Source organism: Juglans microcarpa x Juglans regia, chromosome 1S (genome assembly GCF_004785595.1).
Source record: "Juglans microcarpa x Juglans regia isolate MS1-56 chromosome 1S, Jm3101_v1.0, whole genome shotgun sequence".
Taxonomy (NCBI): domain Eukaryota; kingdom Viridiplantae; phylum Streptophyta; class Magnoliopsida; order Fagales; family Juglandaceae; genus Juglans; species Juglans microcarpa x Juglans regia.
Window position 1 is genome coordinate 80,497 of NC_054595.1, and position 24,096 is coordinate 104,592.

The 24,096-nt window shown below is 39.0% G+C and overlaps 1 long non-coding RNA gene across 1 annotated transcript; it reads right to left on the reverse strand.

Moving 5' to 3' along the window:
• Window positions 1-71: 71 nt before the first annotated feature.
• On the reverse strand, window positions 72-20,962 carry LOC121247844. Its single transcript, XR_005937295.1, has 3 exons — window positions 20,951-20,962; window positions 9,900-9,905; window positions 72-200 (listed from the first exon to the last, which is right to left on the reverse strand). It is a non-coding gene; the product is annotated as an uncharacterized LOC121247844 (long non-coding RNA).
• Window positions 20,963-24,096: the final 3,134 nt, after the last annotated feature.

Below are 24,096 nucleotides of genomic sequence, written 5' to 3' on the forward strand. Positions count from 1 at the left end.
ACACACTAAACCAAACAAAACACCTGTTGGAGGATTCGGCTCTAACACTTTGTAGATCATGCAAAACCATTTTATTAAAACCTAATATGCTCTAAACCAAACCTTGAACTTGCATAAAAGTCATAGAAATACCCCATAGCGCCAAAATTTACAATACTTTTTCAATAAAGCATCACAAACTTCCAAACCTTAACAATAAACTCCAAATAGAGCACCATACCACCAAAACACCAACATCCAACCTTCAAACATCCCAAAAAAAAAAAAAAAAACCAACACTCTTCTAATAATCTAAGACTCAAAGCTTAATAAAATAAACAAGAGGTTAGAGTTAGAAAGAAGTAATCACAAGCTTGAATGTCCAAGGAAAACATTTAGCACCAAACTCTCTCTCAAAACCCCACTCAATTTGCTCCCAAGAAAAAGAAAGTGTGGGAAATGAAGGGAGGGCATGGGACTAAAGGGGATGAGGTGAGCGTTGGCTTGGAATGGGTGGGAGGCATGACAAATCTATGGTGGGTGAGACTTGAAGCTTGACCGTGAGTGGTTATGGGAGTGGGTGGCTTGCTCAGGTGTGATGACCATTATTTGGGTTGTCATAGGGTAAACATTTGAGACCATTGAGTGGTCATTCCATGGGAGAAAACTTGTGGGAGAAGCTAAGGGAGAAAAGGGTCTGGAACATAATTCACCCAATCTGGTTTGCTCATTTAGGGTATAGTGAGGCTTTCACTTAGGGTTTCAAGTCCACATGCAATTGTTTTGGTCAAATGAAAATACCATGGTGTAGGGAGTGGATGAGGGTGTAAGAGCTTGTACTTGAGTGGTTGGTTGCTTGTGGAAGTAGTTTAAACCAAGAGGGAAACACATAGTCAAATCTAGTGGCATTTAGGGTTTGGGAACCATTTAGGGTTTCAGTTACACTAGGGATTTAGGGTTTTGGCCTTCACCACCAGTTTTGGAGTTTCATTAGGATTAAAACCCTCTTTGTGGATAGCGAAAGAATACTAGAGTGGATGGAATAGTGAAATCTGTAAGAAGGCCTGTTTACTTGATTGATTTTCACTCCATTCACCTTACACATTTGTACTAAAGTTTTTAATTCCGTTCCAATGACCATTCCGGTTGACGTACAAGAAAGGAATATTTCGGTACCGGTCCATTTCGGTTTACCGTTTTGAGATATTTGTTATATGAATAAATTATATATATATAAATAATTATATATAGATATAGAAAAACTATATTCCAAAATAACATGAATACAAGTCTTAAAAAGATATATATTTGAAAAACTCAATAATACTTGAGTTCTCAATCCAACTGTTAAAAAGATAATCACTCATCTTCATCCAAAAGATAATAAGGATCAAAGTACAAAACGGTAATCAAAATATTTTTATCACAATCACATAGCAAAAGTGCAATTATATTTTGTGTTTATATATATATTTTTCCAACCAACAGAAAAACCCATCAACACTAATTATTATAGTTTGTATTTATAAGTATTTTCAAGGCAAGGTCCCAAACTCCCAACAACACATGTGGGTTTGAAGAATAGAAGTGTGGCTTCAACAAACTGTGGTATGCCCTTAAAAGCCCAGCCCAGATCACACAAGCTTCCCCAATATTATTTCTTCCCAAACCCTAACCTTAGATTTCCATTAAATTTTACCTGTGTGTAGTGCCAACTCTCCGAGTCCCAGAAGCCAAAGCACTCTCTCACAATCAACATGGGTAATTATCTAATCTGACCTAAAATATCTCTTTGCCTCAAATCCCTTTCTTATTACAACTTGTATGCTTTGTGGGTTCTATTCTTTGATTCCTCCTTGAGATAGAGAGTTTGGAGATTGTACATTAGGGATTTGATAATCTTGGAAAGGGGGGGGGGGGGGGGAGAATGAGAGAGGTCGACAAGGAATAGGAATTACCAATACGTCCCTCACTTCTCAAAATATTTACCAAAATGCCATGAAAATACATTTCGAACCGAAACATAAATTCAGGCCGGGATATCGAAATCTGGTTGGAATGGACCAGAACTGGCCTAAATGGCCGGAATTTAACTCGAGACAAAACAACCCCCTCATTCGTGCCAGTTACTATTTCAGCATTGAAAATTCCGACCATTCCGACTGGAACAGAATGATTTTTAAACCTTGATTTGCACTCCTTTTGACAAGTATAAGGTGGATTTCCAAATGGAGGGTTGTGGCAGTGCCATGTGTCCAAAAAGATTTTATAGTGATTCTAGGCTGATTTGGACATCCTACATGGTAATTTAACAACTATTTGGACCAGGTGCCACGCGGCGGTCTCCCGAGGGTCTACTATTCACCCAAAAAACTTGAAACTTTTTATTGCACCATAAAATCATAAATATTATACGAGTCTATTGGTGTAATTTGTTTCACCACATTATCCTCCTAAGTGCCTTAAATAAATCTACCAGTCAAATGCATCTTTGTAGCGGATCATAATCCGATTACATTAATGGACTAAAACCTAAACGATCGCTCGAAATTATTTCATGGTATCTCTAAGGCCTAGAGAAATTATTTTCATCGAATTTATCTCTGGTCATTACATCCTCCCATTCTATAAAGAAGATTTCTTCCTTGAAATCTAAGCGTGTGTACAAAATAACTAACATAACCAAAAGAAGAAGATACTCACATGGCTAACACCCAAACTAAGTTTGTTCTAGGCTAATAGTCTATGACACTGAATCCTTTCCTATGTGAAGCCACTAATTTCCTTATTGTCTGTTGAGTCATGCACCACATATATTTTTACAAGCCTTGTTACTCATTATCCTACACACCATACACCACACTTTTTATTTTTTTTTATTTTTTTAGTTTTATTCCTGTTAAACTAATTGAGTTCTTCTACTCATCATCCGTACACCATATACTTGCTAGGGGGAAAAAAAAAAAAGATAAAAAATCATGTGTGGTGTGTGATGTAAGGGATGATAAGTAGAATTTTTCTATTTTCACCAATGAGAAATAGTAGTTCCTCTCTCTCTCTCTCTCTCCAATCAACAATTTGTATTAGAATCCTTCCTTAAGGTCGTCCCGATATACTCTCTAAATCTAAAACTTCAAGTGGCTAGTCTCGCAAAACTCTTCCTTCCTTAGAAAAACACACGTGATACATGTCATGTGTCCTTGGAGTTCAGTTATAAAATTTTGTCCATACGTAACTAAATCCACTTTCTCTACTACCTCAAACAATCCTATCTATTTTGGACTAGTTTACCTCTTATTAACAAAAACGAATCATTCATCTTTGTAGGTGGTACCTTGATAGGCGTTCAGTCACTAATTTAACTTAAGGCACTCTCTCATGCGGTTGACATAGCTCTTCTATCTGTCATGAGCTGTCCTTAATCCTAATCCTAATCAAAAGGACCTATTCCTACCGTTCCTGCAAAACCTCATGACCAAGACTTTATTTTCTAGACAGAAACTCAATCGCATACTCTTAGTTGTATAGTTCATTCTGTTTGTTCACACTCAAAATCAAAACAAACTCCATCAAGCAAAACACCATTTATCGACTTTCAATGTCTTTCCTCTTACTTCTAAAGGGTATTCTATATTTACACGGTTACAAGAAACAGTACTCATAAAGAGAATTGTTTCTCTTCCCTTTTGGGTAACAATTCGGTTTACGAATTGAATACTTGAGCGACGCTACATACACTAGAATAGTGATGCGCTTAAATTAAACATTGTACAAGTCGTAAACCTTAATGGCTTGACATTGCCTAATGTTAACCATAAAGCAGTACTACTACTAATTGTAGTTAAACTAATCTTAGCTAAGCTAAACGATACATAAGTCTTAGAAAAATACCAATGACGATGTCGACTTCTTCAATTTTTGGAACGTCCGCATCTACATCTCTAGGAGTGATCGTGTACACTCGAGCGGGTACTTGAGGTCGTGGCTTTAGTTTGTAATCTCCATTGGGGGAAACTCCCTTCCTCAAAGCAATGATGGGGCAGCCTTTGATCATATGACCTGATCGGCCACACTAGAAGTAGGTCCTGAAATCGAGTCTGTACTTGCCTTCATGGTATTTACCATTTCTGCATTTATCTCCCGATTACGATGCCTCTTCCTTTGTTTGCTCCATAAATACTCTATTCTTTCCCAAAATTTCCTCAACCACATACGTAGAAGCTCTCTTCCTCTAAGAGTTGATTTGGACAATCACTTCCCTCTGTTCAGCCTTTGCTATTGCTGCAACGTTGACCATCTCTTGATAGTTATCAATTCGGAAGCAGTCTACCTGGCTGCAAGCCCCTTTGAAACTTTTGGGCTTGCATTCTCTCTATGGAAATCAGATGAGGAGCAAACCTCCCTAATTCCATAAATCGGGTTATGTACTGCTCGGCCGTTATGTTTCCTTGTACTAGTGATGTGAACTCTTGGGCCTTCTATTGCTTAACCGATTATGGGAAAAATCGGCTATCGAACTCTTCCTTAAACCTTCCCCAGGTCAAGGTAGCTAGAATTCCCAGTTCCCTTGTCAACAGTTGTCGTCTGACATCCCATCAAATACCGGCATCACCTTGGAATAGGTATCCAAGGTGATGCCTTTCGTACACCCGCATATATCGAATGGTCGAACCAAATTAATCATTCATTTGTATGCCCTCATAGGCCCTTCATTGCCCATGAAGCTCAGGTAACAGTATACTATAAACTTCTCATAGGGACAACCTCTGGCTTTGGGTTTATGCCCCTACACTTACTGTTGTAGTTGTTGTCTTAGTACGTCCGTTAGCAGATGAATAGCCTCAGTCATGGCACTTCTTTCATCCATAGGAGGATCATGTTCCTCCTGGTTATAGCCTCCAACCTGGTTTTTGGATAGCCTTTCCCGTGTATGTGTTTCGTTTTGAGACACAGGCTCACATGTGTCATACTAAGAATCCAATTCATCACTTCCACAATTCAAACATATACAAAAATACTAGTATTCCCATCTTAGCTTGATACATCCTACTCTGTTGAATAAACAAGTTATTCCTTATAGCTAGTTGTACCTTTATTCATACATTTGATAGAATAATTCCCTAAAGTTTCACAACCTAAAACCTTGAATCTGATCTCAATCATATTCCAAAATAGCGCTCAATTTATAACTTAATATAAAATACGATCATCATTGAAAGTTAGCAGATTTGCTACCTTCAAATATCGTAAAACTTCGTCTTCTAATGTCTCCCAATCAATATTGCAGATTCAATCAAGGCTTCCTTTCCAATAGTTGTAGACCCAAAACTTTAGATATGATTAAACTTATATACTAAGCCTATGGAACTTAATAATTCGTATCCTAACAGGAACTTTTCTTAGAGTCTCCAATTCTAAAATCTTAACTTTTCTGAGTGATCTGAAACTGTTACCTTCCTCAATTCGTGACTTCCGTTCCTGTTCCATGATTAGGATGACTTAGTCATGTCGCCTCTGTTCTGTGGCCAATGCTGTTATGCTTTCCTACTTCAACACTTTAGTTTCATTCAATCCTAAACATCTTAAATTCAAGCCTAAATATCTCAAATACAAGCTTAAATATGCTAATAATTCATACTTAGATTCTGGTACTGAATCCTAAGTGACTTGTGGATTTACCCAAAGACGTAATTGCTCTAATACCACCCTGTGATGCCCCTAAACTCCGCTTGAGATTTGACGGAGCTTGAAATGTTCGAACATGCAACCCAATATTACATATCCTTGTTCATAATAGTTAAGAATGCAATGACACATAACATGCTTCTAACAAGATGTAGTAAACGCAAGGGATATTTTTTTGAAACATCTTACATTGTACCAAAATGCTAATCCCAAAACAAGAACTCTATGAGCAGGGGAACCTTTATGTCATTATTGTCTGGTCCTACCGTAGTCGAGATTGAAGGAGGGACTATTTACTTTCCTTTCATAATCACCTAACTAAAGTCATATCATAGTTCCAACCAGTCGGTAAAAATAAACACAGTACTGAAGTTGTAACTCTTTAGTTACAAATAAATATAAATCTAATCTAAATGTCGCTTGCGTAGCTTTGCTATCAGCTCAAAATAATACAAAAAAAAAAAAAAAAAAAACTAAAGAATCATTTCTCTCATCTCTCCAAGGCTCCTTCTCGGCCTATTTGACCTCGTTCAGAGGGTCACCCACTGTTCCTCCACTCCTGTCACATCATCCACCATTTCAAAGGGATGATAGTTGGGATTATCACAGTGAGATTTATAAAAGTTCTCAACAAATAAAGCTTCTATGCTACCAACAATATATTAAGTATGCAAGACAATAAACATGACGTTTATGTATGATAGACATGGATTTGCTTATGAAAAACATAAATTTTTCGACAATTGAGTTTACTCAAAACTTCATGACATGCTTCCTCGCATAAAACAGACTCATGCATTAAAGTAAGGTTGGAAGATGGCTGAATAGAATACGAAAAAGTCACTCGACTTTATTACAACAATAAACCCACTTGGCTATAAGTCTTCTTGTCCTATCATGGTTATTTGATTTTCCATTACTTGTCTCTTTGCCTTTCCTACTCTTAATTCTTCTATCAATATATTATTACTTTTTCAATAAATAAAAATAGACTATTTACCTTATAGTAGTTATTGGCCATCGTTATTTACCCATTGATTTCCTCACCTTTTAACTGTTATACTTTAATTATTCACATGCATTGTTTAGGTGAACAACTAGATATTTCAACTTAAATGACTAGGAGTTAGATAAGGTCTAGGAGTGTTAGAATTTTGGTCCAGACCGTAAAAACCAACCAAACCAGCCGGTCTCAGTTCAAGAAAGTAAAAAATTTTGGTTTTTGGTCTAGTCTCGGGGTGGGATTTTTTCATCCCGGACCAACCAACCGAATTTATTATATAAAATATTAAATAATCTTTTACGTGATATTTTATAATTTTTTTAGAGTAGATATATAAATTAAAAATAATTAGTTATGTAATTTGCTTCTAACTAATTATAATCAGTTATGTAATTTTCTTCTAACATAATTATTTATCCTTAGATTATATAAAATATTAAAGGTTAAGAATTTTATAATAGGGTATTAAAAATACACATACTATTAACATTATTACTTTATTTTACTTAATTAAAATACTAAATTAGTTAAATATATACTTAGACTTAGGGGTGTAGAACCGGGCCGGATTTTTTCCCGGTCCGGTCCGAAACCCAAAAATCCGGGTCATCCGAGCATGTAGAAAAATATTATACCCGCCCGGATCCAGTTACGGATTCGGTTTTTAAACCGGATATCCGTAACCGGTTTCTCTTACATTGTTAATATTTTAAAACGCCAACGTTTTGCTCCTCTCTCTCATTTCAACTTTTGATATTTCACTCGATCGACACTCGGCAAACAACTCTCTCTCTCTCTCTCTCTCTCAAGTTCCAACTTCTGAAAATTAGAAACCCTAGCCGTCACCGCGAGGACTGCCGTTCGCCGTTTGCCCATCTCTCTCTTAGCGTCGTTTGCCTACGGTATATTCTTCTCTCTCAACTTGAACTCTCCATTTTTATCCATCTGTGTAGCTTTGTTCCTTCCTGAAAAACACTACGGAAATCCAACTTCCCCTAAGCCCGAAAACCTAACTTTGCCTCTCTCAATCTTCACTTTCTTTCTCTCACTCTCTCCCTGAAAACCCTAGCATCCCTCAACGAAACCCATCACTCACTCTCTCACAGTGCAGCTTCTCCTAGATCTGGGTATCTCTCACTTTTTAAAGGTAGATATGGATAGATTAGATATGGGTTTTCGTTTTTGTTTGAGTCCATATCCATTTGATTTGTGAATCTTGGTTGCCATTCCAGATTTGAACGTTTTATGGGGTTTTTGAAATTTCGTAGTATAGATTTGGTTTAGATTAGATCTGGGTTTACATTTTTGTTTGAGTCCATATCCATTTGAGCATCTCTCGCTTTTTAAAGGTAGATATGGATAGATTAGATCTGGGTTTTCGTTTTTGTTTTGGTCCATATCCATTTGGTTTGTGAATCTTAGTTGCCATTCCAGATTTGAACGTTTTATGTGGGACTTGAAAAAACTACCATACCTGCAATTAAAAAACATCCAAAAAGAAGAATTGCAAGAATCATTAGTGATGAAGTCAAAAAGAATTAGAACACCTTACTCGACTATTAATTACTAAAATCTTTGAGAGGGTTCCTTTAGTCATGTAGGTATGCTTGTACTTTCTCACAGGGAAACACTAGTATGGATTGATTGCTATACAAGCTCTGTAGACCATCTTTCAGGCAAAAGAAAGCAAGGAATCCCTTGTGTTTCTTAGTGATATTTGCAAGGCTGTTCTACAAAAGTAACTCCAAACCAAAAGCTCAATTCTACAGATACAGAGCACCAACACCACCCCAAGAACTACCATACCTATAGATTTGGTTTGTGCAAAATGTTTGTGTCTTGGTTTTGAAGTTCTTGTAGATCTCTTGCATATCGGACTCGTTCAGATAGCGAATGATTTGAATCTCTTTTTGGTTGTTTATTCTATCCTTTCTATTTCTTGATAATCTTTGTAATATGCATATCAGTTGGGATATGATTTTTTTACTAAATTCTTGATTTCTAGTTCTTTGTTTCCCACAGCTCACAATGAAGAGGATAGGGGGCTGGACTTCAAATGTTCTTTCACAGTTCTTTGCTACTGCTTTTGAATTTTTCACTATTTGTTCCTTGTAAAGTTGATGTTTTGCAATACGATGTAAGCAACAATATAAAGTACAAAAGTATGTAGTGAATAGGCAATAAAAAAGTTTAAAAAATGCCTATAAAAATATTCATTATATAAAAAAATGCCTATAAAAAATAATAAACATAAAAGCCTTTTAAAAAGTGTTAGAAAGTTTTTCTTAAAAAAGGCATTTTAAAATTTGTAAAAACATATTTTTTTTTTTGTTTAAAATCTGGATATCGTCCAAATCCGGTTAAAAAAAAGCCTTTTAAAAAGTGTTGAATTTTTTTTTAAAAAAAAGCATTTTAAAAATGGTAAAAACTTATTTAAGAAAACCAAAAAAAAAAAAAGTAAAAAATCCGGATTTCCGGTTTGAAACCGGATATCCAGGTTGAAATCCGGATATCCGCCCGGGTTTTAATCCGGTTTATCCGGGCGGATATCCGCCCGTTTTTTAAAAGCCTGATCCTGATCCGGATCTTCCCGGATATCCGGATCCGGATCCGGATGCACAATAGACTAAATCATTCACTTAATTATTATTTTTTATTTTATACATTTTTTTTTTGTTAAAATCTTGAAAAACGAAAAAGAAAAAAGGACCCGGACCAAAACTCACTATAATACCGACCAGACCAAACCAAACCGGTCAGGTCCAAACTTTTGGTGGACCAAAAAATTCAATCCGATTCAAAATCCTCCTCCAAAACCGATTGGACCAAACCTATTACACCCCCAATGTGGTCTCTCAATAGGAACAAAAGTGCTTAAAACCTTGTGTATGTTATAAATTTGTATGCATGAGTGGGTGGATGGATCTACTATGAACTATAATACATCTATACTTATAAAAGAGCGAGTTTTGCATTCAGTTTTGCGTTTTTCTTGCAAGCTTGCTAACGAAATTGCCAATTTTTCAAATTTTTATAGAATTATATGATCATAAGAAAAAACTTATTTGTTGGACATTATCGTCAATTGATATATATGATGCAATGCTTATTGATCTTAGACCTTAAGATTTGTTTAAATATCTAATTGGACATGGATATATATGATGCAAAGCTTATTGATCTTAGACCTTAAGATTTGTTCAAATATCTAATTGGACATGAAAAATTGTACTTGTTACTGACACTAGGCCTATAAATTGATGGACATACTTAAATGCTAGTCTACTTTTTGTGCCTATTTTACATAGTTGACCCTATTATTAGCTTACTTCCTCTATTCTGCTATCTTTTCAACCGACGTGTGTCCAAATCGACCAAGCAATGGACCATGACTTTTGACATGGAAATCCTTGGTTGAGATAGAGACACACTTGAACCTAAAATGCTTTAGGCCTGACAATGGTGGAGAATATATTGGTAGAGGGTTCTAGGAGTACTGTGTAGTGAACGATATCATAATGGAGAAGACCATTCATAGACCCCACAGTAGAATAGTATTGCTGAGCCCATGAACAGGACCATCAATGAGGGTGCTAGGACATGAAGTTGCAGACTAGTTACCACCGACATATTTGGGCAAATGCATTTAGCACTGCCATTTACCTGATTAATTGGGGTCCATTGGTTCCGTTGGAGTGTAGACTACCTGAGGAGATTTGGAGCAAAAAAGAGGTGAAAGTCTCTCATCTTAGAACTTTTGGTTGTGTTTCTTACGTTCATGTTGATTTATGGTACTCATATGATGCCAAATCAAGAAAGTGTTATTTCATTGACTATGGACGTCGTTTGGCTATTGCTTTTGGGATAAGTAGAGTTGAACTTGATTTTTAATGAGAAATTCATGTACAAGGATAAGTCCAATACAACGGCAAATGCACATCCTCAGGAGTCTGAGTTTGTGATGAGCTACCTAAGGTTACAGTATAGATCAAAGGTGTGAGTGACGGGGAGAATGGTTCCAGTGTGCCCATTCCTATTGTTCTGCAGTTTGATCCAGCGCCATCCACTCCTACAGTTGTTGGTCACAGGTCCACCAGGACCATCAGACCCTCGCAACAGTTTTCGCCCACCTTGAACTACATTCTGCTAACAGATGGTGGTTAACCGCAAAGTTATCAGGAAACCTTGAAAGATTAAAATTCAAACAAATGAGAGTCAGCCACGAAGGATGAGATGGAGAACCCATTAGGAATCAGACATGGGAGCTAACAGAACTTCCAGTAGGGAAGAGAAGGTTACACAACAAGTGGGTGTCTCAGTTGAAGACTGAGCACAATGGCTTCAAGAGGTACAAAGCTAGACTTATTGTAAAAGGATTTTAGCAGAGAAAGGGCATTGACTACTTTGAGATTTTCTCTCTAGTGGTAAAAACCACAACTATCAGGCTAGTACTGCGAGTGGCAGCTACTGAAGATTACATCTATCTACACTAGCTTGAGGCGTTTTGTGAGATCCATAAATTCTTTTGTTTATAATTCATTATATATTTTATTTAAGTGTGTTATTTTATTTATTTTATTTTGATATTGTAAATTTATTTTGGTGTGTTTTTATTTTGGGTTTTAATTCCTTACTATTTATTTATATATGTTATTTTATTTGTGTTATTTTAATTGTAGTGTTTTATTTTTTTTAATTGGGCTGAGTGTGTGTGTGTGTGTTTTAATTAAACCCAGCCCGTTAGGTTTTGACCCAACCCGTATGGCTTGAAGGCCCAACCCGTGTGTTTGTGTGGAACCAGCCTGTGTGAAGCAAAGCCCAACCGTGTGATTCATTCCAACCCTCCCCTTTATTTCAAACGGCGCCGTTTCGGTCAGGAACTTAGGGTTCCATATTGTTTTCTCCTGCACCCTGCACCATCTTCTTCCTTCTTCTTCTTCTTCTTCTTCTTGGATTCTTCTTCTTCTAGCAGTTGCTACCATCACCATGCGGACTTAGTCATGCACTTCGCCTGCAAGCCACCACCTCCTGCTTCCTTTTTCTTCTTGGTGTCGTTCAGCGTAAGACCCCGAAATGCTTACTGTTGAGCTGCCGCTTCTCACGGCCACCACCACCTTCCACCTTTACCGTGAGCAGCTTCGTGTTGACTGGTGGTGCACTCCGTGTTGTGCTGTCCAGCTGCCGTGCCACACGTCCGCGCCTTAGCCTTCCTCTCCTCCACGGCTTATGCTGCTGTTTTTGCTCATCTTCTACCCGAGCGACACACAGCTCCTCAAACAGCCACATTCGGTCTATTTATAGTCCACGGATTCCTCAAATAAAATCTTCCGAGATTCTCATCTTCTCTCTCTCGCTTAAGCTTTTTGCATCTCTTGATATTTTGAGTGTTGTTCTGTAATTTTTGTTGATGAATCCGTGAGCTTGTGAAGTTTTGCCGAGCTCTGTTTGGTTCTAAAACTGTGAATTTCACTCGGTTTCGTGGTTAAATTATTGGTCTGTAGTGAGTTGAGTTTTCCATCCACTTGTAATTTAGCCAACCCGTGAGTTGAGGGCTCTTTTTGGGCATTGAACCGCCATGTACCGCCGTTGTGCCGCTGCCTTGAGCAACACTTCCTTTCGCGTGATCTTTCAAAAAATTTTTCATCTTCGTGTTTATGTAATTTTTTAGTTTTAATAATAATATTGTTATAATTTTCATTTGTAAACTGTTGATTTGTTGGTCTGTTGGAATTGGGCCTTGGGCCGTTAAAATGTTGAGATGTTAATTGGGTTGTTGGAATTGGGCCTTGGGCCGGATTGGAGGACGGGATTACGCGTGTAGTTAGTTGTAAACTGCATTTTTGTAATTATTGAGAATTTGTAAATGAGATATTTAAATGTATTCCAATAAACTGTTGAAATGCACATTTATCGTTTTTAATAAATTGTGCTGTGAAGTCACGTTGTCTGTTTGGAATTGTGACTGAATATGTGGGTGCGTGTATCACGACCCCAAGCCGAGATGGGGCATTATCTTGGTGGAGCTCCTCTGGTCACTCAGGAGCGTAACAGATTGACGTGACGTCCCTTGAGTTGTCGCAAGGCGACGACTGGAACGGATGAGACGGTAACGCTCTCGAACCGATTTTGTGACCTTTTGGCTGGCGAGGTTAGCGGATACTTCGCCATGTACACGCTGGGCGCGAAATTGGGCATCGCTCGTTATGAAGTCTCATGTACGGACATTACCCGTGGTGTGACGATGAGAGTCAGGGCATGCGGACGGTCCATAGGGGAGACCGTGGTGCATGCATAATAAAATAATGGTTATGATTTGGCCAAAATGAGATTTTTGGCGTGAGTAGTTAAAAGTGTATTTTTGAGAAAAATGAATGAGGTTTTGTTTTTTTCTACATATTTATCTGTATGGGGATGCGTGATTATATTAATGTGTTTTAAATCTCTTGGATGTTGTTTTGGTTAATTACTTACTGAGATGTCATAATCTCATTATGGTGTTTTATCCTACAATTCCGTCTTATGGTGCCGTAGAGTTTGATGCAGAGCCCGAGTATGAACCCGAGGGATTAGCTCCGCCGGAGATTTGAGTTGCTAAGATATTGTTCAGCGTTATGGGATTTGTTTTCCTAATGTTATTTCCTGTCTTTAATTTATCTGTCGAATGACTGTATAATTCTTGTAAAGTTATTTTATTGTTTTTGAACAATTCTGGTACTTAATAAAGAAAGACTTTTTTATTTCTCCGCTACGAATATTATTTTTGCATACTTATTGCATGTTGTACACACTCTGAGCACTAGTCGTTTGGGTGCGTGATCCGTGTGGACATCATCTCGGTGTCACGAACTCTACAAATATAACACGTGGGGGTCGAGGGCACCATATGTGGTATCCGAGCGGTCTGGCTCTGGGTAAAACCGTAAAAAATATCTAGGTGCAAAACCAGAAAAATTTATCGTATTTTAACTTGTTTATTAAATATCGGGTTTTAAAAGACGTATTTTATCAGAAAGATGGACCAATCAGGACTGCCACATCCGGAACCTGAGAACGATTTGTCTCGTATTGATGGGATTCTTGCCATGGCTAGAGCCTTAACTCGTATGATAGAATTTCTTCAACAGAATTTTCCTCCACAAAGGGAGCAACAGAACGGTTGTCTGTATGAACGCTTTTTAGCTCATAGAATTCCTGTTTTTTCTGGACAAGAGGATCCACTTCGTTCTGGGAGGTGGATCAGTGATCTCGAAAAGACATTCGAGATCTGTGGGTGTACTGAAACTCATAAAGTGTTATACCCAAGTTACCTGCTACAAGGTGATGCGACTGCTTGGTGGGGGACCAAGCGGGAGCTTTTGGAAATGGAGTTAGGATCAATTGCAGTGGTATCTTGGCTGTGTTTTAAAAAGGAATTCAATGATCGTTTCTTCCTGAACACTATGAGGAAACAAAAGGCACAAAAGTTTAACAATTTAGTGCAAGGGGAGATGACCGTCGGCAGTATGCCCGGAAGTTTATAGAACTTGGGAAGTTTGCTACACATTTAATTGCTACAGAAGAGATGCGGATCGAGCGGTTTCAGGAGGGTCTACGGCGAGAGATTCGTAGACAGGTCGCTTGTTTGCAAATTCTGACCTTTCAGCAGTTAGTGGAGGTTGCTACGATTGTAGAGTGGGAGTTTATTGGTCATGTTGCTACTCCAATCGGTCAAAAGAGAAGAGGTTTCGGGGAAGGAAGTAGTTCCGGGTTTGCACCTAAGGTTACTAGCAGGACTGGGGCCCGACCGCAGATGGCCACCGGAGTACGAATGGGGGGACGAGCGCCGGTATGTGGCAAGTGCAATAGGTTGCATGTAGGCGAGTGCCATTTGTCTAGGATTCAATGTTTCAGATGCGGGCAAATGAGACATCTTGGTCGCAATTGCCCTACCATGATTCAGGCGAACCGAGGCGGTTACCGTGGTGGGAGGACTACCCCAAGACCAACTGTTCAGGCTAGGGTGTATGCAGTGACCCTAGGTGAGGTTGATGATGAAGCTTCGGAAACCCAAAATGCTAGAGTCATCACATGTATAGATTTCTATCCAATCATTTCAAATTACTATACTGTGTGATTTGATTTATAGATTTCATCAGTAGTTTTAATCTCTTTAGGTAGAGTTCGACTGTATAATTTTTATGCTTGCACTTTGTTTGATTCAGGAGCATCTCAGTCGTTCATATCTACCACTTTTGCACGGATGTGCAACCTAGTCTTTAAACCTTTATCGCAGTCTTTGGTAGTGAAGTTACCAAATGGAGAGACTGTGTGGTGTTCAAAGGTTACCCTAGGATGTCCTTTGGTTATTAGTGGAATGACTCTTAAGGCAGATTTGATAATGTTTAAATTACTTGAGTTTGACATTATTTTAGGAATGGATTGGTTAGTTTCCAACTACCTGGAGGAGATTATTTAGAGTTTGCAGGAAGTAAGATAAAGGTGAAACCTGCAGTTATATCTGCCATTCAAGCAAGCAGGGACTTAGCTAATGGGGCGGATGCCTTCTTCGTTCAAGTGGTGTTTGTACTTTCGGAGAAGAAATCTTTAGCAGATATTTCGATTGTGAAGGAATTCTCTGATGTGTTTGTGGATGATTTGCCCGGCTTGCCACTATTCGTGATTTGGAGTTCGCCATCGATCTAGAATCCGGTGCCGCACCAGTTCATAAGGCTCCTTACCGAATGGCGCCAGCGGAGTTAAAAGAGTTGAAAAGTCAATTGCAGGAACTGGTAGATAAGGGGTTTATCCAGCCTAGTTATTCACCCTAGGGAGCACCTGTACTATTTGTTAAGAAGAAGGATGGTACCCTTAGAATGTGTATAGATTATCGAGAGCTCAATAAGGTAACCATTAAGAATAAGTACCCCCTACCTCGAATTGATGATTTATTCGATCAACTCCAAGGTGCAACTACTTTTTCAAAGATTGACATAAAGTCGGGATACTATCAGTTGAGGATAAAGGATCAGGATATACCTAAGACTACCTTTAGGACTAGGTATGGGCATTATGAGTTTAAAGTGATGCCTTTTGGATTAGCCAATGCTCCTGCAGCATTTATGGATATGATGAATAGAGTATTCCGACCCTATTTGGATTCCTTTGTGATAGTTTCTATTGATGATATATTGGTCTATTCTCGAGAACCAGATGAGCACGCCAGTCACCTTCGTTTGGTTCTGGGTAAGTTGAGAGAACATCAACTCTATGCAAATCTGAATAAGTGTGAATTTTGGTTGGAGAAGATTAAATTTCTTGGTCATGTTATGTCCCGAGATGGAGTAGCAGTTGATCTAAGTAAAGTCAAAGCTGTTTTGGCATGGCCACGTCCTTCAACAGTGCACGAAATTCAGAATTTCTTGGGACTTGCCGGTTACTATCGCAGGTTTGTGGAAGGCTTTGCTCGATTGTCTGAACCTCTCACTACTCTTACCAGGAAAAATGTGGAGTTTGTGTGGTCCGACAAATGCGAAAAGAGTTTTCAGGAGTTGAAGAAAATGTTAACTACAGCACCTATTCTGGCGCTTCCGGAATCACATAAGCCGTTTGTGGTTTTTAGTGATGCTTCCAAATTTGGTCTGGATGTGTTCTTATGCAGGAGGGAAGAGTTGTGGCATATGCATCCCGCCTATTGAAAGATCATGAGAAGAATTATCCCATGCACGACTTGGAGTTAACAGCTGTGGTTTTCGCTCTCAAGATTTGGCTGTACTATTTATATGGGGAGACTTGTGAAATCTACACTGATCATAAGAGTCTCAAACATCTCTTCTAGCAAAAAAATCTTAACATGAGACAAAGGAGATGGTTAGAGTTAATCAGTGATTATCAGTGTGAGATTAAGTACTACCCAGGAAAAGCAAATCAGGTTGCGGATGCGCTCAGTCGGAAGTCTTATTCGGTTGATAAGACTGAGTCACCAGGGTTAGACTCTCTTCTTTTTGGTATGAGGAGATTTCTTGCTGAGAGTTTGCAGCAGGAAGAGATGTTGACTTCAATACATGATATCCGAGTTCTTGATTTTGAGGAGTTGAAGACTCTGCAGGAAAATGACTCTAAGTTATTAGATATTAAAGAAAGAGTCAAGAAGTCACAAGGACCCGCGCATTTCAGTCTAAGCAGAGATGACATTCTTTTATTCTGAAGGCGTAGGGTGATTCCTACAGATTCAGAATTTAAAGAAAGAATCTTGGCTGAGGCCCATGCAGCCCTTTATTCCGTTCATCCTGGAAGTACAAAGATGTACCAAGACTTGAAGAAAAGTTTTTGGTGGGAAAGAATGAAGAGAGACATTGCTTTGTTTATTGCAAAATGTACAACTTGTTGGCAAGTTAAAGTTGAGCATCAGAGGCCTGCTGGCTATCTTCAACCACTCCCTATTCTCGAGTGGAAATAGGATGACATCGCAATGGACTTTGTAATAGAACTACCAAGGACGCCTAGTGGGAAGAATTCAATCTGGGTAATTATTGATTGGTTGACCAAGAGTGCCCATTTCTTACCTATTTCTAACACTGATACTTTGGGAAGTTTGACTCAATTATATGTCAAGGAAATTGTGCGTCTTCATGGAATGCCCAAGAGTATAGTGTCAGATAGGGACCCACAATTCACGTCTCACTTCTGGAAGAGTTTGCAGACAGCTTTGGGCACCAAGTTGAAATTTAGCAGTGCTTATCATCCTCAAATCGATGGTCAATCAGAACGCACTATTCAGACCCTTGAGGATATGTTGCGAGCTTGTGTTTTGGATTTTAAGGGAAGTTGGGAAAATCATTTGTCGCTTATAGAGTTTGCTTATAATAACAGTTTTCAAGCGACTATTCAAATGACCCTTTATGAAGCTCTTTATGGGAGGAAGTGCATATCTCCCTTGTTTTGAGATGAAGTTGGCGAAGGGAATCTACTTGGACCAGAAATTGTTCAGGAGATGAGGAATCAGGTTCAAGTTATAAGAGACAAGATGGCAGCAGCGCAGAGTCGTCAGAAAAACTATTCGGACACGAGGAGAAGAGATCTATTATTTGAGGAAGGTGATTGGGTATACCTCAAAGTTTCTCCAATGAAAGGCGTTAAGCGTTTTGGTAAGAAAGGGAAACTTAGCCCGAGATATGTTGGCCATTTTCAAATTCTGGAGAAGGTTGGACTTGTTGCTTACCGGATTGCCTTGCTAAAATATTTTAGAGAGATTCATGATATTTTCCACTTGTCATCATTGAAGAAGAGTTTTGGACTGCAAGAGCCACGTTTCATTGACCCAGGAAGCATTCAACTTCGGCTTGATCTCACATATGAGTTGTGCCAACTCAGATCTTGGACAGAAAGGAGCAACAATTGAGATCCAAGACGATACCTTTAGTTATGGTATCATAGGGAGATCCTTTGGCTCAGGATTTCTCGTGGGAGAGAGAGTCAGACATGAGGAAGTTTTACCCTTACTTGTTCGGGTAGTTATGAATGTTTGTTTTCTTTCTCAAGCTTGTTTTGAGCTTTGTATTGTATCTTGTTTTGGAATCAATGAAGAACTTGCCAATTTCGAGGACGAAATTTCTTTTAAGGGGGGAGGTTGTGAGATCCATAAATTCTTGTGTTTATAATTCATTATATATTTTATTTAAGTGTGTTATTTTATTTTTTTTATTTTGATATTGCAAATTTATTTTGGTGTGTTTTTATTTTGGGTTTGAATTCCATACTATTTATTTATATATGTTATTTTATTTGTGTTATTTTAATTGTAGTGTTTTATTTTTTTTAATTGGGCTGAGTGTGTGTGTGTGTTTTAATTAAACCCAGCCCATTCAGTTTTGACCCAACTCGTATGGCTTGAAGGCCCAACCCGTGTGTTTGTGTGGAACCAGCCCGTGTGAAGCAAAGCCCAGCCGTGTGAAGCAAAGCCCAGCCGTGTGATTCATTCCAGCCCTCCCCTTTATTTCAAAAGGCGCCGTTTAGGTCAGGATCTTAGGGTTCCATATTGTTTTCTCTTGCGCCGTGCACCATCTTCTTCCTTCTTCTTCTTTCTTCTTCTTCTTTCTGGATTCTTCTTCTTCCAGCAGTTGCTGCCATCACCGTGCTGACTTAGTCATGCACTTCACCTGCAAGCCACCACCTCCTCCTTCCTTTTACTTCTCGGTATCGTTCTGCGTGACACCCCGAAATGCTTGCTGTCGAGCTGCCGCTTCTCACGGCCACCACCACCTTTCACGTTTTTCGTGAGTAGCTCTGTGTTGACTGGTGGTGCACTCCGTGTTGCGCTGTCCAGCTGCCGTGCCACACGTCCGCACCTTAGCCTTCCTCTCCTCCACGGCTTATGCTGCCATTTTTGCTCATCTTCTACCTGAGCGACACACAGCTCCTCAAACAGCCACATTCGGTCTATTTATAGTCCACGGATTCCTCAAATAAAATCTTCCGAGATCCTCATCTTCTCTCTCTCGCTTAAGCTTTTCGCATCTCTTGGTATTTTGAATGTTGTTCTGTAATTTTTGTTGATGAATCTGTGTGCTTGTGAAGTTTTGCCGAGCTCTGTTTGGATCTATAACTGTGAATTTCACTCGGTTTCTTGGTTAAATTATTGGTCTGTAGTGAGTTGAGTTTTCCATCTACTTGTAATTTAGCCAACCCGTGAGTTGAGGGCTCTTTTGGGGCACTGAATTGCCGTGTACCTCCGTTGTGCCGCCACCTTGAGCAACACTTCCTTTCGCGTGATCTCTCAGAAAATTTCTCATCTTAGTGTGTATGTAATTTTCCAATTTTAATAATAATATTATTATAATTTTCATTTATAAACTGTTGATTTGTTGGTCTGTTGGAATTGGGCCTTGGGCCTTTGAAGTGTTGGAATGTTAATTGGGTTGTTGGAATTGGGCCTTGGGCCGGATTGAAGGACGGGATTACGCGTGTAGTTGGTTGTAAACTGTATTCTTGTAATTATTGAGAATTTGTAAATGAGATATTTAAATGTATTCCAATAAACTGTTGAAATGTATATTTATCATTTTTAATACATTGTGCTGTGAAGTCACGTTGTCTGTTTGGAATTGTTACTGAATATGTGGGTGCGTGTGTATCACGACCCCAAGCTGAGATGAGGCATTATCTCGGTGGAGCTCCTTTGGTCACTCAGGAGAGTAACAGACTGACGTGACGTCCCTTGAGTTGTCGCAGGACGACGTCAGGAACGGACGAGACGGTAACGCTCTCGAGCCGATTCTGTGACCTTTTGGCTGGCAAGGTTAGAGGATGCTTGGCCATGTACGCGCTGGGCCCAGAACTGAGCATTGCTCGTTATGAAGTCTTATGCACGGATGTTACCCGTGGTGTGACGATGAGAGCCAGGGCATGCGGACGGTCCATAGGGGAGACCGTGGTGCATGCATAGTAAAATAATGGTTATGATTGGGCCAAAATGGGATTTTTGGCATAAGTAGGTAAAAGTGTATTTTTGAGAAAAAGGAATGAGGTTTTGTTTTTTCTGCATATTTGTCCGTATGGGGATGTGTGATTATATTATTGTGTTTTAAATCTCTTGGATGTTGTTTTGGTTAATTACTTGTTGAGATGTCATAATCTCATTGTGGTGTTTTACCCTACAGTTCCGTCTTATGGTGCCGTAGGTCTGACGCAGAGCCCGAGTATGAACCCGAGGGATTTGCTCCGCTGAAAGTTTGAGTTGCTGAGATATTGTTTAGCGTTGTGGAATTTGTTTTCCTTATGTTATTTCCTGTCGGATAACTCTATAATTCTTGTAAAGTTATTTTACTGTTTTTGAACATTCTGGTACTTAATAAAGAATGACCTTTTTATTTCTCCGTTGTGAATATTATTTTTGTACACTTATTGCATGTTGTACACACTCTGAGCACTGGTCTTTGGGATGCGTGATCCGTGTGGTCATCATCCCGGTGTCACGAACTCCACAAATATAACACGTGGGGGTCGAGAGCGCCACAGGTTTGTAGTACAAGGAAAGGAGAGTTTAGTTTACAAACTAAAGAAGAGTTTGTATGACTTGAAATAAGCTCCCAGATAGTGGTACAAAATATTTAACAGTTTTATGTGCAATTCAGGGTACATCAGATGTTGGGCAAACCATTGCTGCTATGTTAGGTAATTTCACAACTCATATATCAGTTTGTTTTTGTATGTGAATGATATGCTTATCGTAGGATCCGACATTGAGGGAATTAATAATCTGAAGAGGCAGTTGTCAAGGTAGTTTGCAGTAAAGGATGTGAGAGCAACGAAGCAAATCCTTAGTATGAGGATGACTAGAGACAAATTTCAAGGCACATTGAGACTCTCACAAGGTGCTAAGCAAAGTATGTAAAAACGGTGCTCAGCATGGACGAGGCCAAACTAGTAGACACACCCTTGAGTAGTCACTACAGACTTAACGGGGATTAGTCACCCAAGCCAAAGGAGGAGCATGACTATATTACTAGAGTTCCTTATTCTTTAGCTATTGGTTCACTCATATATGCTTTGGTCTGCATGAGATAAGATATTACCCATGTAGTGAGAGTTGTGAGCAAGTACGTGAGCAACCAAGGAAAGCAGCATTGAAAGGCAGTAAAAGGGATTCTACGGTACTGAGAGGCTCCTAAAAAATGTACATGTGCTATACTGGAGTAGGTCTGAAACTGTAGGGTTTTGTTGACACTGACTTAGCTAGTGACACTAGTAGCAAGAAGAATACCACAGTTTTTGTATAACTCTGGGTGGTACTATTGTGTCTTGCTTTCTAGCATCGAAGTTGAGTATGTTGACTTGTCGGAAGCCTCAAATGAGATGATTTGGTTATAGAGTTTCTTGGAGGAGTTGGGTAAGAAGAATGAGAAGGGTTCTCTCTACAATGACAAGCCAAGAATCCTGGATTTTATTTTAGGACCAAACATATTTAGATTAGGTATCATTTCATTTGATCTCTATTTGATGATGACTATTTGATACTTGAGAAAATTTGTGGAAGCAAGAACCCTATAGATATGTTGACAAAGAATATTACGCTTGAGAAGCTGAAGTCGTGCACAACTGCCCAACTTCAGTTGTCTTATAGCTTGAAAAATGTGGCTATCAGCTGTAGAGGTGGGGGATTTCAGTTTTGGAAGTAGGTGTTGATACATTGGCCATACCAATCTCCAAATAGGAAAATTGTTGGGTTTTGAAGTTCATGACTTGAGCGGAGGAAGTCGAAAGTTCACTCGACTTTTGCTCAACACAGTGCTCAAGCGAACATTAGAAAGAAAGTTTGTTCGAGGCTCACTCAACAGCTTGCTCAAACGAATAATGCTATAATTAGAAAAATTAGGAGTTCCTCCTTATAACCCTCTATATATGTTTATTATGAATAGTATGAACGTTTTGAGCATTGTAATTTTGTTCCACAATGTATTTAACATTCCTAAAGAGAATAAAATCCTCTGCATTTCTGTGGATGTAGGCATGTTGCCGAACCATGTTTATTTTGTATCATGTGATTGATTTTTTGTTTTTTTCTTTTGTCATCATTTTGCACAACAAATAACACCCTTAGACGTTGCATATAACCTTTGACTTTAAGTTTGAATTGTTTGTTATCAAGTGCATTGTTGGAATTTTCAATGTGCCTCTCGAGTGTAATAAAGTTCCTAGATCGATGTGTATTGTGTGTGACTGATATGGTAGATGCACATGCATTGCCTAAGGGGTTTCTGTTGAAAATCTTGCAATTTCCTTTTTGCATCTTCCAAAAAATAGGGTCATATTGTTGTTTTTGCTTGTTCAAAATGTACCCTAGCCTTGACGTATTGCAAGTGGCTTGTTAGGGTTTTTCCCGTCAAGACATAGCCTTGGTGCCTCCTAAGATGCAAAAAGGCCTTGCTGAGGTTGCTGCTCAATTAATGCACACCCTTGACATATTGCAAGCCATTAGGATTTTGTCGAGGTTGTTCTCTCTCAAGGCATACCCTTGTTGAGGTTGCTGCTTGACCAAGATATAAGTTTGGCATATTGCAAGTTGCCATGGTCATTTGTTAGAGGTGCTTAGGCCTTAGTCAAGGTGTGCACTTGATGCCTCCCAATTCGAGGGCCTTGTCGAGCTTGCTACTCAGTTAAGTTGTACCCTTGATGTAATGCAAGCCATAGAGGCCTTGTTGGTGGCATTTCCTAATCAAAGTGTACCCTTGTTGCCTCTTAAGCCAAAATGGTCTTGTTGAGGTTGTTGCTAGGTCAAGTTCCATCCTTTACGTATTGCAAGCCATGTAGACCTTGTCATTGGTGCTCCCTAACCAAGGCATAAAATTGGTGCATTCGAAGATACATGGGCTTTGTCAAAGCTATTGCTCCATCAAGATGTATCCTACACGTATTGTAAACCATAGAGGCCTTATAAGGGGTGTTCCCTAGTCAATATGTACCCATCTCCCATGCCACATGGGCCTTGCTAAGGTGGTTGTTTGATCAATATATATAAATATATATAAATATATATATATATATATATATATATTTATATATCGTTAACATATTGCAAGCTATATGATCCTTGTTCTGGTTGCTCCCCCATCAAAACCTATCATTGAAGTTTATTGAATTGATCTTGGAGGGGATCCATACATGGTGATTGTGGAGCATGTTAGCTCGTTCATGGACGGAACTTGTGCTTGGCTAGCAGGTGTGGGTCCCATATACTCGTTGATGATGTTGAGGAATCTTACAGTAAACTTGATGGAGCTGAGTAATAAACAAATCTCGTTGCAGTCCATCTTTGAGTAGCAATTTTTGTATAAGGGTGAGGAATTTTAATAAAGGAACAAATAGGTAAGGTGCTTCAATCAATTAGATTTATTTGATTTTGTACATGTGTATTTCTTTGTTGTTTAATATATTTCATAAAATTAAATAATTCTAGAGATATTGGAGAGAATGTGTTTCTTGTAGGGGTGCTACCTGCCCTTCTTGGGCGGGCATCCCCCCCCCCCCCCCCCCCAATCGCATGCATCGGTGGGAGTTGGGCTCCACCCTTGTCTAAATGTTGGGGGTCGGATTGACCCCAGGGCCATCCGCCCACAGCGAGAGAGATAGCTTCCAGAGAGATACTTGGGGATGGGGGCAAAGGCGAAAGGGAGAGATCAGAGAGACTGCGATGGTGAGAGGGAAGAGATATAGACACGATGGGGTGTAGCATTTTAATTTAAAACAAAAAAGATTTCCAAAACGACATATTTTTATTAAAAAGTTTATTTTTTTATTATATATATGTTATAAAAGATGACAACCATTTAGAACACTACACATGTCAAGTGGAGAAAAGAAAGCAGCCAATACTCGAGTAATTATGCTGAGGTGGAAGGTTGCAGTTTTTTCTGTTATACTTGTGAATGCTATAAAAGGGGTCTAGGTGGCTCATT